This window comes from Cottoperca gobio, chromosome 14, assembly GCF_900634415.1.
Source record: "Cottoperca gobio chromosome 14, fCotGob3.1, whole genome shotgun sequence".
NCBI lineage: Eukaryota > Metazoa > Chordata > Actinopteri > Perciformes > Bovichtidae > Cottoperca > Cottoperca gobio.
The window spans coordinates 9,086,894-9,098,956 of NC_041368.1; the positions used below are offsets into that span (position 1 = coordinate 9,086,894).

Genomic DNA, 12,063 nt, shown 5'->3' on the forward strand with positions numbered 1-12,063 from the left:
ACAGGGAATTCATAACCACTCGACCTCTGTGCTAAGTAGAAGCGGCAAACTATCCACGGACATTTAACCTCTAAAATGTGTTTGAACTTTACTCTTCAGAGGAGGGTTTGAAACAATCAGCATGATGAAGAGTCAGACATTGTTTGGATTTCAGAGCTCCATCTCTGCTACAGTATGTGCAGTACAGGCAAATGTCTTGTGGACATGCTTTTAGTTCAGAAGTTGTCTTTGGGTTGTTAGGATGAATTTCTGGATTTAAATACCAACGTATACACTTGTGCCACAAAATATTATTGTAATATTTCTACTTGGTACACTTGGGAAAACATTCACACAAAGTACTCATTTTCTAACACATTACTAAATTCCCACAAGTGTTAAATTATAAACACTGGTATGGTGTGGATTTATAGCAGTGAGGCTTTTGAAATGCAGCTGTAAAAGTATCCAATCCCATGTATGGGCCATGGTGAATGCTAAATTGCTTAGCAGGCAAAAACATTTCCGAACATTAATTTTTCATACCTCATCCTCAAATTCAAGATTGCTTTGATTTGTATCTCGCAAGGAATTCTTGGGCCCATACCAGCTCACCTTAACAGGCGTTCAGAGTTTGTACGGGTGAGTCAAATGAAACTGACAAGTCAAGTATTCCACATGCCATATACACACACCAATATCCCTTTATTGCAAAGACCTTGTATAGAAATAGTGCATAGAAAGCCAGAGTTTTCAAAAGATAATATGCTGCCTCAGGTCATCTGGGAGATGTCTGTTTACTGTTCTCAGAGTCCAAACTGAACATATATAAGCAGCTCAGATATTAATCTGGAACAATCATCCAAAACAAATTTCAACAAGACCTGCTGGTTAAAGGGTCATCTTCTCCAGCACAAGAGCTTTATCCACCTTAAGCTACATGGTGATTTTAATTTTGCCTTTTCATCTGGTACATTTATTTTAAACATTTGTTTGTGTGTGTTTTATACATTCTCATTTTATACATTACATAAAAACCTTTTGATTTTGAGTTGCTTTTGTGAATGTACTGTACAGCCTACAGTAAATAACCTTTACTTGTTCGTGAATGACTTAGTTTGAGCATTATTTAACTGAATAATAAATGTTAAGCAATGTTTATTTGGTCCTAAAATTGTACTAATTAAGATTTCTCATTTTACATTTCCACTTTATTTTTTATTTAAGAAAATCCCAAACATTAATTACATTATTATTTGAAATGCTTAACATCTTAATCTCAGCATCCACTTGTCCCTCTGCCATTATTGTGACGGACCCCAGGGTGGCTGTAGCACTTCCTGCATTTATAATAGGGGCCACTACAAATAGCAGACCTCAATTACAGTAATGTGTTGCTCTACAAAATACAAATTCACTTTCAACACCTACCTGCTACTCGGATGATGGCAGCCAGAGATAGATGTCATTCTGTACATTGTGTTAGATAAAATGTTCTTTCCGAATATTTTGTTGAACTATAAACTTGAGAACAACATCAAATTGCAATAGCAGAAACTGAATAATGGCATGGCTATAATACACCATGGAGACACACCTTGTGAAACATGTTAACATCACAACCGGGCAAGCATGAGTCATTGGAGAATAATGATCTCTTAATAAAAAGTAGGGAGGTTTTTAAAAAGCATCCCAACAGCTGGTGAATCATGCCTTGCTCAAGGACACTTCGGCAAGTATATAGAGAAGGCAGGGTGGGTCTCTCTTACTACCAGCTCCACATGCTTTTACATTTAAATAAGATGCCACTCCTATAATGCTCTTTCTGATATGATACTATAGTGTATGCGTTACTGCCAAAGGTTACGATGATGTGGTTAAACGTTGTTTAATTCTCCATGGCAACGCTGATAATAGTTCGATGGGGAGCAGGATTGGTCAACGACAGCTGACCGCGCCCTCAACCCATATAAGCTACCTACCAAACTATTACCATCAAGTGTCGGGGGAATGACGGCTCTGCTGCTGCTGCTGCTGCTCTCGGTGCGGCGGAGGAGTGAAAGCATCTTTGTCTGTACGGAGCAGTTCGGGGCTTCCCTGCCTGCCTGCCTGCATCGACACGGCGACATCTAAAAGATAAGAATACGACTATCCTTTCTGAAGACAGAAGGTCGCATATTCATCTGCCGCATTCATCTCTGCTCAGTTTAGGATTTTTTTTTTTCACCCCTCCTTTCCCTCTTTTGTGTTTTGCGTTTGCCTGGCTGGAATAATCAAACCCCTCGCGCCGTATCCATGTGTCGGATCCCTGGATGATGCACAGGTAAACGACACCGCACACCTCCTACACAGAAACGACCTTATGGATAATTAGCTTTGTAAGCGTGCTGCGGGTAGAAAGCTACAAGATAAGCCGTGCTGTATTTGTGCGTGTGTGTGTGTGTGTGTGTGTGTGTTTTTTCAATGTCAGTGGTTGTTTGTATTCCAATTTCGGGGGGTGTTGGAGCAGCTGCTCGCCAATTATTGACACTTGTCTCGATGTGTCTTTTGTTTTGGGAGATTTCACTTAATGCAGCCAAAGAAAAATGAGCTTTTACCCCAACCATCTTTGTTATCGGTGTTTACAGTCAGTTGAGATGGGTGGAGGAGAGGTAGACTATGGTTTCCAAATTCAACACGGTTGCGGATGAGGTCGCTTAATTGCGTGCCGGAAGACATGTCCTGTGGTTGGGCTACAGCACCTACAGTGGTGGCTTCTCCTTTTGAATAAAGGCTGCAGCCCCGGCAGATGTATGGAAACGAAGCACCTATTGTTTGATTTCGCCAGATGCCACATGTCGGCTTGGCTGTATTATTTTTTATATATATTTAAAAGTGAAGTTAAGGTGGTCTTTTAGTCATGCAGTATGCAGGGCCCTTGTCTCTGAAATGCTCGAGGAAGCCTATTTATTATTGAGAGGGATTTCATGTTCTGTGCCAAAGGATTGGGCAGTTTAAAGATAGGAAGCAGAGAGGCAGACACAGATGGAAACAGTAGTTGAGTCAAGCAGATGCCACATCATCTGCAACAAAGGAGGCATCACCATCTATATGCTTAAAATCAGGTGGGGTGGGGGCTGGAGAGAAGATAGTTCTTACCTGTGTGATAAGATAATGTTTCTTAAAACCTGCAGCCCAGTATCCACGCCCCCATAGGAAGCTGCTGCCTCCACACAGCAGATTATCAGTTCAGCGGGGTTGACCACTGAGGAGGTGGTGTGGTTCAAATGAAATCTCCAAAATGCAAAATGTTTTTTAAAAAGACACAGTCTGTCCTCCACACTCATTTGTAACACTGCATGTTACAAGTGGATGGATGTGAATGAACAGAGAGAGACAGTTGACTTAATCCATTGTTCTTGGATTGCCTACACTAGTATTGAGTGTCAACATTCAAGGCTGTTTTTTTTTCTTGGTTTTTTTGGACTGTCTTCTTCTGTTGTTTGACATGGAAATGAGTCTATGACCAGGGATGGGGGGAAGCAGCTACACCCATGCACATAATGCATGCATACTGCTGCACCTCCTGTACACCTATTTGCTTTGCAAATTCTACTCCAACTGTAAGACGGCACATTTAAATACTGACTTCTCTGAGTAGGGAAACTGAAACCTCTGCTTTCACAGAACACGCAAGAGCACCACTAGCTCAGATGTCCTGTTCACCAGAATTAGGTGACCACCTCTGCTTGGCTACTGTTGCTCCCTGTCTTTCAGCACCTCACTTGTGGACAGCACACAATTGTTGCGTCTCAGATCGGCTGCATGTTCTCTCCTAACCACTTGCAGTTTGGCTGTACTCTTAAATCCTTGAGCCGACAGACTCATTTAAATGCTGTTGCATTCTTTAGTAAGCCACTTGGTTTCCCAAATGAGAGCCACATTGACAACAAGGAAGTCATGGTTTGCTATGCTCAAAATGTGAGCAATATATTTATGCAATGCTGAGCATGACTTTATGTGCACATAGTGTTGTTACGGTGATGTTTTTAGGCAGCAATACAACAGCAGGGTGTGTCACAGTCTTGGTTTATTATTTTTCCTTTTTGCTGTACTGCATTTTTACATTCACTCTGTGATATAATTCACATGTTTTATTTTTATTTCCCATCCGCTCTATTTTGACACAGGGTCCACCACTGCCAAGATTTCACTCACCACTCAGTATTTTTGGTGCTTTCAGTGCCATCTTTACCCCACTCGTGCTTGACTCACAGGACATCTGTCTCCATCTGTGCTTCCAATGAGATTTAAGGATATACGTAGAGTTAGCATTAAAAAAAGTTTTTTTTAAAAGGTGTCTCTGATGCTACAACAGCCTCTTACACAGTACTATACTAATACTGAAAATAATATTACAAATAGTTGTATAGCTCTTAATATAATAAAGCTGCATGGCACATCATGTTACTTTACATACAACAAGGTTTAGATTCTATGAGCCATTGTTTTGTAAAGCTGCCCTTGTTTTACTTTTTTTTTATATACAAAACACGACAGCTGCTGAGTAGGAAAAGGAAATAATATTTGGAATTCAGATATCTGGTAGAAAGCACAAGCCAATATACAAAGAGAGATGGATGAACGGAAGACATGAAGGAGGAGATGAAGGATGCTTGAAATAACGACAGGGCAGAGTTGAGATTGTGTGTCTGTGTGTGTGTGTGTGTGTGTGTGTGTGTCACGCTTCAGCATGCGTATACTGGGGAAGTGGAAGGTTACAGATATTGTGTGGCATAGCGAATCGTGTCGCTTCCTCTCTATCATACCCCATCAAGGTCATATCCACAGACTGAAAGTGGTGGCCCTGGCCTTTTCCACTCCTGGCTCTGGCAGAGGAATCGGGCCCGCGGACCACTGCTGCTTCTAATCAGGGCTGACGCGTGACTCAGTTGCATGCCAGCTGCACAGCCTAACCGGGATTATGTCCCTGGATGGTGAAGACAACAAAAAAAGGTCAATGTTGAGATCTTTGTCTCTCTACACCTTTGGCGAGTTTGAGTTATTTAATTATTTTGTGTGTTATTTCTATTGAAAACAAAATACTTAAAAAACTGAAATCCTGCACACAATACCAGTCATATAGCTGGGAGACTTCTAGTCAGAGTTGTGACACCAGCAGCACACTGTTGGTTAAATTACAATCTGGGTCATTGTGCCACTTGTTTTTAAGAGTAGATAAAAGGTTGTAAAACAGTATTAAAGTCCAGATATGGACACCAACATATGCAGAAGAATAATATCTGCACAACCTGTAGCAACTGTTTTAGAAAGCTTGATTGATATTGTAATATATCTGTGAAATAATAGTCAGTGAAATTGCCAGTTATTTTCACCACAGGTGGTATAGTAGGTGGAATGGAACCGAATGCTACTCGGGCTTTAGGGAAGGTTGCTCCATTTGAGCCTGTCATATTGTGAGACGCGGTGACACAAATGTTTTTTGAAAAGCTTGGCTGTACATATATTTAATATGTAAATGACAAAAAAATGTACAAGATAAAATTTCCTCTTTATGAATGATGTTTCTTAAGTAGTTCTTTTCATTGACGCAAAGCTGCTCAAATTCTTTTATGTTGTTTCGGTGGACCCGGACTCTTCAGGAAGTAGAATGAGGCTCAAAGAGCAGCACTTCCAGGGTCTTTCTTCCAGAAATACTGCAACATTTTCTGCTGCTTAAGTGACAGCGTTATTATAGATAAAAGTTCATTTGAATACAGCAGAAACAACACAGCTTCTTTTTTAACTGATGGCCTCCTAAGGTTGATGACCACGACATCTAATTAGCTACTAGTCTTTATTAAGAGGATATTAGTGATAACAAAGAAAAACATAAATGAAGTAAAGAAATTGTTCATAAACAAACAGTTTAAAATTGCACAGTTCTGTTGTAATAGGACCAACATAGCATACAGAATAATGAGTTCTTAGAGTGCAGATAAAAGCCCCTGAAGGTGATATTTATAATAAGCATTCACTATGAACTATTACTATTAAATCTACGTGACCCAGCAGTTAAAGAAAGCAAGGTTGTCTATCTGTTCCATTCAGTTCTTTTGCACATTCAAAAATGTTGCATGGCATTGCAAATGTAAGTATTTCAGCTCATCCATTGTTGTTACTGTGTGACAGCAAGAGAAAAGGAAGCTGAAACTGCACACTGTTAACCAAAACATGCCCAGGCAGCATAATCAGTGCCCTTAGAGATATAAAACACAATATCACCCTGTCAGGATATACATTATGCAGTTACAATGCTCAGAAGATGGCAATGTAACGAAGCCCACATCTTACAACACAGCACTGATGGGGGAAATCTCTACTACGCTGTATGCTCTAGTTACTGTATTATTTCTTACTTCAACACAAGTAGAGCTGGGTGGTCTGATATGGGACTAGATATTGTCTGGGATTTTGGAAGTCGTACAGTAACATTATGCTACACTTTTGTGTGTGTTTTTCCTCATCCCCAAAGCGAAATTGCTAAATTGCAGCTAAGTGGCCCAAATTGAGGAGTTTAATTGATTGTGAAAGAACCAGTATTTCCTAAAATATCATCGCATTAGTGTATATTGATATACCGTACGACAATATTACGGTATCATATCAAGAACACTGTGATATTTGGGTTTGTCACGTTTCATAGTTGGTTTTGCCATCCCTGAATGCAAATTATGCATTAGTAATGAATGTCAATAGCAGACTGGATCAATACTGCACGATTCATTATGGCACCGCAGTTAGCCTCCATTACGGTGCATTGGTGTCAACTTTAAAGAAACATGTACATAAGCTAATTTATTTTCACTAAAACACAGGTGACACGAGGAAGGTCAAATATTCACCTTGACTGACTGTCAGCCTGATGATACACTTTATCTGCATGACCTCAGCAGCTGCTAACAAAAAAAGAAAAAAGGAAATCCCGACAACAGTTTGGCCGATTGAAACATTTTGATTGTACTTGCATCAGATCTGTTGCCAGGGACTTCTGACGGGGCTGCCGAGGTCTTACACTATCTTAGTTGCAGATCGCTCGAAGCATTATTCTCACCGGCACAGACATTCATCTTTTCTGGGTAATATCCACGATACACGATGAAAGTTAGCTTTTGTGTGGGGGGAAAAATAAGAGCAGAAAACCTGGTCGGTCATTGTAAATTGTAAGACTTGAGGTTAAGGGGGCACGGTACTGTGAGCTTTCTCCCTTCTTATCATGTCACATTAAGGGGTATGGCTGATCTACGTGGATGCAATTGATCAGTGAGTGGCACATCAGGCTGGCCGTTGATCAAGAGATTTTAAGCGGCTGCCTGGCTGTCCATCCATCACGCTGATCTCTGCCGTGCCTGAACCGGCCCTGTCACACTTAGATGGCCAACTGACTGCAGCACAGGATGGTGGGGTAAACACTGGGACAGTCATTTATTTAAATTCACAGTGTGTCTTCAGGCGTTTCTCATGGGGAACAGATTCATGCTAATTTGTTATAGTATGCATCGGAAATCTCATCTAATACTGCGTTGAAAAAATCAATCTTATCCTTGCCCGAGGCTGCTTCATTTATGAAGGCGTTTGTCTCGTGTGTCCTACCTGTGTGAGGAGGCTCCGACGCCGTTATCAATGTCAGCATTCATTGGGTCTTAGTGGAGTTGCCTGATCCCGGCCAAGGAGCTGTTACCCAAGATTAACCCAGGCTGTTCTGTTGCATCGCTGCTGAAGAGGGTGTGTGCGTGTGTGTATGCGTGTGCGTGTGTGTGTGTGTGTGTGTGTGTGTGTGTGTGGGAGAGAATCAGAGAGGAGGACGCTTGCTCGCTCCACACTCCGTTATGTCTGGTGGCATCCTCCTCAGGATGAGATGTGACAGCACTGGATGATCTAACCATGGATGTCATAGCATAGCTGCTTATTAACTGAGATTTTCAAGGGCAAACATTTCCATCATTAGTAGTATGCTGTATAATTCTGAGTGATGGCTTCTGGTAATGTCACTAAAGCACAGGAGGGACTAGTTGTCTCATTACATTTGTTGCCCGTATATTTTCAGAAGCTGCAAATTTATAGGATTGCGCATTGATGACATGAGGAGGATGAAATCTCGGATGCAATTTTGGTATTCTTTGAGAGCTGTTTGGGAAGAAACTGTCATTTATAGTGAAGATCATTTTCTTCCATGATGGTTATGTTTTACGGTATTTGCATATATTCAGAGTCCTGAAGAGGCAGTCTGAAAGATGTGCAAATTTATGAAGTTTCACAGTGACAGGAGGGCTTCATTGATCTTGATATGTGCACTGTAAATGTTAACTACCAGACAGTATATTTCATCTTTATTGCTTTTGGATCAGTGTATGTTTTGACAGTTAAATATATATGTTAAATATATGTGTTAAAAGAAAACACAAATCAGCGTACAGCTTTTCTTTGGTGTGTGTAGTTGCTTGAGTTCATCTTTTGGAAGCTTCAGGGAACTCCCTTTAAGATGTTCTCCCACATTATCTATCTGTGAGCTACAGCATGCTGGTGTTAAATGACTTAATAAGCTTAATACATGCTCTCAATATTCAATTATTTTTAAGTTAACCTCTGCCACATTTTTAATAAAAAGGGTGAACAGCATGCTTTTAAAAAATTTAAAACATCTATCAACAAGAATCTAATAAATTATTTTATAATAATCTTTGATGATAGAAATGCACTGCGCTGGTATCCTGGCTTTAGAGAAATGACAGTCTGTCGTTCTAACACTTTAATATTGCAAATAGACGGGTCGTCGATTGAGAGCAACTATTTTGACAATCTGAAATATTAATTAATTGTTTAAATTATTGTTCAAGCTAAAAGTGACAAACATTGGCAGTTTTTCAGATGTAGAATTTTCCATAGACTTACATTATAGTAATAATTATGTATTATTGTAGTAAATAATTATGACAATGACAATAAATCATCCTTGAATACTTGAATATTAAGTTTGGACATTTGCTCAGGGAAAGAATTAGACATTTAAAGAAAACTCCTTGAGATGGACATGTTCACTAATTTATTTCCTTCATAGACCTTACGATTAATCCAGAAAATAATTGTTCGTTGCTGCCCTAATTTCAGTGCGAGAAACTTAATTTGTGTGAATGAGGCAAGTCTGGTAGCACAGCATGAGTGCCAAGGTAGAGGGGTCCAAAAGATAAAATAATAGCCTCTGTGATAAGTTGAAAAAATGAGGTCTTATAGTATTATAAGCTACAATAGTGTCGTAGCATCTGGGAAAGCCGTATTAGTCCAGTATTACATGTCTCACGTCATGGACCTGAAGCAACATGCGCTGTTTCAACGCAGGGCAGATTTTTGGTGTGGACACTCGCTTAGACAGGAAACATTTTCCTGAAATCTGAGCGCACTCTATTATCAGAAAAATCCAAATGCTGAATCTGAGGCTGAAAGATTTTCCCACTCATTCCTACTTTGGCTTACCTGCGTGAGATTGACAGCGTCTGACTAAATTGCGCTCCATGCCGTCCTTTTCTCGTCCACACACATCACTCATGTCCTTATGTGCGATGTGAGTTGAGTGGGTGGCAAGCGGACAATGTCAAAAAAATACAGCTAAGACAAATAGTTCTGTTCAGAGAGGATAATTTTCTCTATGCAATAAAACAGTGAAGTATGAGTGAATAAATTGAGCTCTGTCTAATCGTGTTTGGGAGCCTTTATTCCTCCGCTGAGCAACTGATAGCCACCACCCGACCTCCACCACTGACTGTGATAAGGATGGTTTTCTTATCTTGTTAGATTGGACGGAGACTTTGATTATTGCAGGTTCATTTTGCAATGTCTAACCATATAAACAGCATGCTGCCCGCTGTCATTTAAATCACTTTTGCTGTAGGAACCCAACCAAATGACATCTCTCAGGAAAGCATTTCAAATGGCACTACAGCAATGTAGCAAGCAGATGTGCATGCATTTTATCCTCTGCTACGCCTACAGTACATTTACATTTACTTAATGAGGGCACTGTGCACAATACCATGTTTATGCTTGTAGCTAGTGTTATGTTGTTATCTAATTACCTGGCTTGCTGGTTTGTGAAAATGTCAGCTGTTACAGTGCCCTGTGTCACTGAGAAAAATGGAAATACCTGTTCTATTGACAAGCCCTTATTGTATAGTATAGTATAGATGCATGGCATTGGTGTGTGGTTCAAGCCACCGCACCATATCTCCTATTTATCACACTTAAATAATTAATAAACAGGGGCAGTATAAACACAGTTTTTATCTGAATGCCTGTATCTGCGAGCTCTCCAAGCAAGACAAATTGGCAGTTTGTGAAGAAACAGAAAAGGCACACACACACACACACACACACACCAACAGCACGACCACGGCCGCACATTTTATGCAAAAACTGTTTACACGATTGTTATTGTTGAATATTTACAATTAAAATCTATATTTTCAAAAGGCTACTTTCATGTCACTGATAATAACAATATGTGCAGCACACAGTGTGAAGAGAGTGCCGGCACAAACATCTCATTTCCAGCACTACAGATCTCTCTGTAACTTATGCAACATATACATCGTCAGGATAGCAGCTGATGCAGAGATACAAGTTAACGGTCAAGAAGGGGATCAAGTGGATGATGAAGATGAGGATAATAACGGCTGCGTTGTTGAGGAAGCCTGCAGGCCTGATGGCAGAGGTGATGATGCTGCTGATGCAGATGTTGATGATGACGGTGATTAAAGCTCTTGAGCTTGCAGCTGAAGTAAAAAAGCATTCCACAAATGTAACAACATCTGTGAAAATAAAATGCAGAGAAAATCTCGACTAAAAGCAAATATTTCTAGCTGAGTATGGTTTAGACTTTTCCATTGCTGGTGCTGCTGTGATACTTTTAGTTTGGTATTAATACCAAAATTATATATTTTTCACTACCTTCGTTTCAGGAATATAAACATGTTTCACTACAAAGCCCTTTTTTTATTAAACAAAAATGTGTCAATGCAGCAGTATTAAAGGGAATGTTTGCTTATTTGCATGGCGTTAGATGAGCATTACAATTGAAACCACTCTTATGTCTTAAGAGTTACATAGATAGATAGTTAGATATTAATATAAAAAGATAGATGGATGAGGAAGCATCTGATCAAACTTTCAATTCTCATCAGTTTTTGATATTTGAAAAGTTCAGCACTCACTCACTTGACTTTCAATATGAAGCCCTAAAAATTCTTAATAATATTAGACCATGTTGTTCATTTGTGAAAAAAAAAGAAAAGTATTCCTCTTTCAATCAACGTATGCAAGAACACAGGCCACTGACCTTGGGGCAAGATCCCATCAGGGTAGCATCAACAATTTCATTTTCTATTAAATAAAGACATGACCAGCTGCAACAATCCCGACACGAAATCACCACTTCATCATCACTGATAGAACAACTCAGACAGCTCCTTCACCCTCACCTGCCACAGAAGACACTTTCTCACCGAAGCAATAAATAGTACAGGTCTTACGTATATGAGCAGTTAAAGTTTCACACCAGCCACTATAGAGGAGTGCATGCCCATCATAAAAGATTGAGTTATTCCAATGAAGTTGCCTCCAAAAAAAGACTGAGGAAAAAGTAGAAGGAATAAAATGTAAGATTCATAAAGCTGGGAGAGTAGAGAGTGTTGTTTGCAACATGACATACATTTGAAGTTGGGACACTGTGAAAAGTATCTCACGACTAGCACTGAGAGCTTGAAACTGCAAGGCGAATGCCCGCAGGAATGATGAAACTACGTCAGTATGTTTCTATTACGACCTCTATGAAATAATCACTCTTTTCTACATACAGTATCGTGGGCAAAGGGCTTAGTGTTCTCTAAGTCAATCACAGTGTACAGTACAGACACAAGTCAAGGTGAAGAGGAGTAGCATCACCTTAGTGTTTCATGTGCACACTGCTAGAAGTAATTGGAAACCAAATTGTTTCACTAAATGAATGTGCAATACGCTAATTAGCTTTCTTGTTGATAGTTAGGAGATACCACA

General features: G+C 39.8%; 1 protein-coding gene across 3 annotated transcripts in view; it reads left to right on the plus strand.

The window, feature by feature from the left end:
* The first annotated feature begins 2,201 nt into the window (after positions 1 to 2,201).
* The window catches only part of LOC115018473 (neurexin-2-like), a 122,636-nt gene continuing 112,774 nt past the window's right edge, over positions 2,202 to 12,063 (plus strand). For all 3 annotated transcript variants that reach the window (XM_029447432.1, XM_029447431.1, XM_029447429.1), the window contains exon 1: positions 2,202 to 2,302. The gene's annotated coding sequence lies outside the window, so the exon portion shown is untranslated. The remainder of the gene's footprint in view (positions 2,303 to 12,063) is intronic.